The sequence below is a fragment of the Acyrthosiphon pisum genome, chromosome A1 (assembly GCF_005508785.2).
Source record: "Acyrthosiphon pisum isolate AL4f chromosome A1, pea_aphid_22Mar2018_4r6ur, whole genome shotgun sequence".
NCBI lineage: Eukaryota > Metazoa > Arthropoda > Insecta > Hemiptera > Aphididae > Acyrthosiphon > Acyrthosiphon pisum.
In genome coordinates this window covers 75,408,287-75,414,344 of record NC_042494.1, presented here as the reverse complement: position 1 = coordinate 75,414,344, position 6,058 = coordinate 75,408,287, and the positions used below count along the sequence as shown (strand labels likewise).

The following is a 6,058-nucleotide window of genomic DNA, read 5'->3' as shown; positions in this document are numbered from 1 at the left end:
CAAAAAAATTGGATTAATATTAATCTCTTTCTTATGTATATGAACAATATATAGATATTCAATAAAATATATTTAGCTATACAGGCTGACCGATCCCTCTCCGCTCGTTTTTGTTAAGAAATGTTTAACAAACACACTAGAGTGACTTACTCAGTAACGTGGTACACTTGGCACCTACAATTGTACAGAAAAAAAGGTTTGCTTAGTTTCACAATATTTAGAATTTTTATTTGAAATTACAGTTTGAAGATAAAATATGGTGGCTCATTGAACATTGTTCGGACCACAATATTTTGGAAAACTCGAAATCTATTAATATTATAATTGATTTTTTTGCGCACCCCAGAGTGAAACCCGTACGCCCGAAGATGATTTTTACAAATTAACAGTTTGGTTTTGAGTCTGGTATAGTGATTTGTAATTAAATTACACGTGCACGCATTCAGGTATTAATAATCAATATTTTAGTTCGAAAGATCTGTTTTTAAAACGATTATATTTAATTCATTGGTGCTTGTTTTTTTATTTTTCATAACATTCTTAGTTAATGTTTAGCTGAATCGGGTGTCCCGTAGATTGTTATTGGTAACTGATAAGCAACCAATTTTAAAATTAAAATAACATTATATTTCTACAGATAAATCAATTAAAATAATTACACTATAGCGCATGCTAATCATAGTGATTTTCAAAAAAATAACATGTTGTGGTTATTACGGTAGATACATCTCGAATGTATTACAAGTTATAATTAAAATACCTGTGCAGCTATTATGTAATATGATATAATCGAGGGTTATTTCAAATTTAAAAAAATAATAATAATAGTATAATACGTATATTATATAGTAAGTATATTATATAATGTATTCGCTGAGCAATAAATATTTATCTAATTCCTATTTTAATTTGACTAACTATATTTACAATACATGTCATGACACAAATTTAAAACCTACTCATACCACTATTATAAACCTCAATATCACAGCTAGAGTTTTTTTTTTTGGCGCATAAACGTAAAAATAATCAGGTTTTCTACTATTGATTTAACAATGCCGCCGCGTACCTGTATTGTTTTATGTATAGTACTTATTATATAATGTCGCGTAGCTGTTCACTGGGCGGCAGTCACAACATAAATTATTTGATCTTGCCTGCTAAACGTATGTCCGGAATTCAGCTAAAAAATTATGGGAAAAATAGCAAAGTGGTATTTGGAACAACTGTATACGAAAAATGTTAATTCTTCGGTGCGGTTAAGTGCAACATATTTAAACATAATGCGTGCCAACGAATGTTACTGAAACGTCGTCTCGAGTACAGACGTGCATAAATCTTCAATGAAAATAATGCAACAAAAATTGCAGTATAATTGCAGTCATGTGTTAAATACATTTTTTTATAATTATATATTATATATGCGTGTATTGGCAAGGAACTGCATCGTTCCAACGATTTCATACATTATTCTGTTATTTATAAAATGTTGTAATTTAATAAATTGTTTATTAATATAGTCAATCGAAACTAATATGGTTAAAAGCTTACGTGTGTTGGTATGCTCTATAAATTACAAAAAATAAGTATTACGGTTGGACAAGTGGTTCCAGAGCTAACCCGTTAAAAAAAATATTTACTTCAGTATTATACATAACATATACTAATATATAAGATACTATTATGCATAATATTATAATGTATATAGTGTACACTTACTTCTTGTCTCAATGAAAATTATTCACCAACCAGATTATCAGGATAGTATTTAGTATTTTTTTTTTTTTTTAAGCAGGGTGTCTGCACCGTGTTCGTCCTCGTGCATACCTGACCGCCTACTTTATAGTTTAATATATTCCTCTGTACCCGTATCCCGGTCTAACATTCTAACTTATATATATGGTATGAACTGTTGAGTACTCGACAGGTAAGATTAAACTAATAATTCAACTTTTAAAATATTTAGTTGTCACACTCGTCGACTATTCGACACTGTAATCAGTTACAATCTGAGATTATATTCAAGTGGCACGCAAACAACAACAACAAAATTGTTTTCGTTATTTTTGTTTGAGGTAAAACAAAAAATTAGGTACTTAAAAATTAATTTGTGTACGAAAAATCGTTCAATCGAAAATTGTCTGACGGGGAGACAAGCATGGCCAACTGGTAGGTATATGCATTTTATTCATTGTATTTTATGGGTGTGAGTTTCTATTGACATATTTTTATAATATATTAATTATATTAAATTAGAATAATAAATTAGGTGTGAAGCTGAAGGTGCAGGTGCCTATACCGAGATACCGACAATCGTCAAAATACGTGGTATAGGAATGCATATAGGTAACTATTTAAATTAATTTTTATTTCAGTAATTTAAGCTTTTTATTTAGTTTTAGTATATAATATTATATTAAAACATTTCGAAATAAATTTAATTTTAACGATCCTGTATCGTATATCTTTAAAAGTTAAAACTAATTCCATAGAACACTTTCATCAAGTCTACTCCTGGAGCGATTAATAGAGTCTCTCGTCTATTCATATAGAGCATTTCATATATTTATTCGATAAAATATTAAATTGAAAATATGGTTTTAAATATTCCTTTTTTTTAACAAGTCTCCCTATTGTAATGGTCTAAATTTGTTAAACGGCGAAAAAGCTCAGAGAAAAACAATTGTTTGGAAAAAGGGGTTTGATAAAAAGTTGGAGCGTTATTTTTTACGTGCAAAGAAGAAACTACGCCTCACGAGATATTTAGATAATTGAAGCAAACAAAACACAACAGATCAGTTAAATTATTTTATTTGGACGGAAACCTCAGTTTGACTCTCAAACCAGTTTTCTAAAATTAACAACAACAAGACAATACGGTGTTATTACCTATTTAAAAGTAATAAGTAGGGCACGGATGATGTTGCATTTGCAACTTTTTTTCTACTTTTTCAATTAATTGCTAAGTAAGTTTTAAATACGTTTCATGTAAGTACGAATTCAAATCTAAAAGTTTAAAGTGCAATTTTTTGCAATTTTTGGGATTTTTTCAATTTTATTGCAATTTTGTCGAATTTACTCATTTATACAACTATTTTAGCAATATTTTACATTTTTACACATAACGGTCGTATGGATAAGATTATACCATAATATCTGCAGCCATAAAACACAGTAATAGTGGTATCTTATCGAAATAAAGATAAAATCAAGTCGATAGGTATTCAATACAATAAATGTAATAGTGGTATCTTATCGAAATAAAGATAAAATCAAGTCGATAGGTATTCAATACAATAATTTGTGAAATGTGACTGACTGTATAATCTGTTCTTCAGTCACTCCGTGAATTTTGAACGATTGTGTTGTTACAGTGTTAAATATGCCGAAAATTAAACCAACTATTTCTACCGTTGTTAAAAATTACGTGTTAGAATTTGGAGAAGATGTATTTTCGTGTGATGAATCCGTACTTTTTTGTAAATTGTGTGAAACAAAAGTAAGTGCTGAACGGAGGTATACAGTTACACACCATATTGAAACTGCAAAGCATAAACGGGCAGTTAATCGAAAAAATAACACCAAAACCTCTACATCGCAACTTCAAGTAACGTCATTTTCCAAAAAATCAACATTTAATAAAGATTTGTGTAAGGCAATGTTATCCGCCAATATTCCATTACATAAAATCAATAACGAAGATTTTCGTTTATTTTTGGAAACATATATGAAAAGAGATATTCCGAATGAATCTACATTGCGTAAAAATTACGTGAACGAAGTGTACTCAGATACGTTAAATAAAATAAGAGACAATATAAAGGGAAATAAAATTTGGGTCTCAATAGATGAGACCACAGATGTTAATGGGAGATATGTGGCTAACGTTGTGATCGGAACACTCCAAACTGACCAACCAGGATTAATGAGTCATTAATAAAAAAAAAAAAAAAAAAAAAAAATATCAACCAATAGTTAATAAGAAAAAGAAAAAAATACACAAACATGATGTAAAAAAAAATTATTTTATTTACAAAATAACTTCATACAAACAATTATTGTTAAAAAAAAAAAAAAAAAAAAATCAAATATAATATATTTATGAAGGGAGCTGCAGTCGATGTAAAAAAAAGGTTCTTTTAGACCAAAAAACCAGATAAGGTTTTGTCTGGCTTTTTGGTCTAACAGCCATTTTGTTTTCACCGACTGCAGCCCCATTAAGTTTTATTTTATGATATGAAATTTAAATATATTTAAAAATATTAAAATAAACAAAATTTATGTTTAGATTGGTAAAATCATAATAAAACAGTTACACAAAGTGGTCTTTTGCGACATAAATCAGAAAATGAAAATAGTTTTATTATATGGTTACACTGGTGGCACCTTAGCTCATATCATGGTTTTTGGAGAGTGTCCATTCTGATTTCATCTATTCTGTGCTACTATACCGTATACGTTAGCAAGTATATTTATATAAGAGATCGCGCCGGACCGACAGAGTACAGTTTTCTAACACGGTGCTGGTACCTGGTTAATGGTCGTTACTACTCTCGGTCACATTCCCTAAAGCAAGCTAGAGTTTTGACTACCACTCGGCCTCGTCCAGCTGCGTGAGTCGAGTATAAACACACCGCCACGTACTCTCGGGCCACCGCGCTATTTTCGTTGTCGCGGTACCTGCGTCACCGTTATTGCGATTACCAGATTATCGGTTACTGGTCGGGTCTTAGTATAATTAATAATTGTTGTCGTCCTGTGGTAGACGACTATTAATCGCCGCCGCACTTCATCTCATTTCGTGCTCCACGATCACGGTCTAATCATCCTGTTGCGGTATTCACGGAGACCGAGTCAACGTGTCAACATATACGAACAAGTGTCAAGTGCAACTGTGGGACCAACGACCTACACGTTGTTTAGTCACCGTAAGTAATACACTAAACAGTGAATGTGAAATAATAATTTTGTATAAATTATCCGCGAAATTATATATTATATCCAATAATCTACCTACGATACGAAATATATGTCCGCATAAAATCAGCGATGGTTATCAATATTCTTATTGTATACAAATAATAAATATTATTCTATTGAATAATAATTATATATGTTGTATTACAATATATAATGTTAATTACTCTAAAACCCATGTATTTGAGTCATTACAACTTACAAAGAATATTTTAAATATAAATGGAAATATAATAAATTATATTGCAACCATTGATTTTCATTATCAACTTTTTCAGTATTTTACTATATTATATGGAATAATATAATATATATTTTTGAAGTGCACCATAAATAACAACAATAATAATAAAATGCATGGCAATAATAATTATTGTATGATTGCATACACTTATTTCCGATGAAATTTTTTGTTTTTTTAAAACAAGTTATAACAGTCTTGTAAAACCTACTTTTTAAAAGTATTCATTACCTATTCAAATATATTACATATCGTGTTCCAAAAGAGAAAACACCAGACGGCCGTGGGCAAAACCGTTTTTGCTACGTAAATCTGGTGTGTTCTCATTTGAACACTGGACAATGTATGGGTACAGATACAGATCCTTATTTTGACAAGTATTTAAAACCCGTATTTGAATACTCAGTAAAATGAGTATTTGAGTACATTAAGTACAAATACAAATGCTTTTTTAAATACGTATTTGAGTACTTAAAAAGTAGGTATTTTAAAACTTATTTTCAAGTAACTGACAAGACTGCTAAATATCTGTTTGGTTTATTAGACACCACTTTTTGTTTTAACTACCTGTGAACTGAAAAAAAAAATGTTGTATCTATGCATCCGACACAGTGATTGGTTATGACGTATGACTTTGTGAGTCATATTGTTTCTGATAACTTTTTAAATATGTGTTGGGATATTAAATTTGTAATATATAATATTTAAACTTAAAATAAAACACAAGACAATTTGGTAGCGACGGTCCATATGGAATGTTGGGCTGTTCAACACACATATACGTACGATTTACGCATAAATATATATATACGCAATCCTTACATACACACTCGACACGTG

At 30.0% G+C, this 6,058-nt stretch overlaps 1 protein-coding gene across 1 annotated transcript in view; it reads left to right on the top strand.

The window, feature by feature from the left end:
* Window positions 1-2,329: 2,329 nt before the first annotated feature.
* LOC100161039 (acetyl-coenzyme A transporter 1) overlaps window positions 2,330-6,058 on the top strand; it is a 15,966-nt gene continuing 12,237 nt past the window's right edge. The window contains exon 1 of the mRNA XM_029487538.1: window positions 2,330-2,346. The gene's annotated coding sequence lies outside the window, so the exon portion shown is untranslated. The remainder of the gene's footprint in view (window positions 2,347-6,058) is intronic.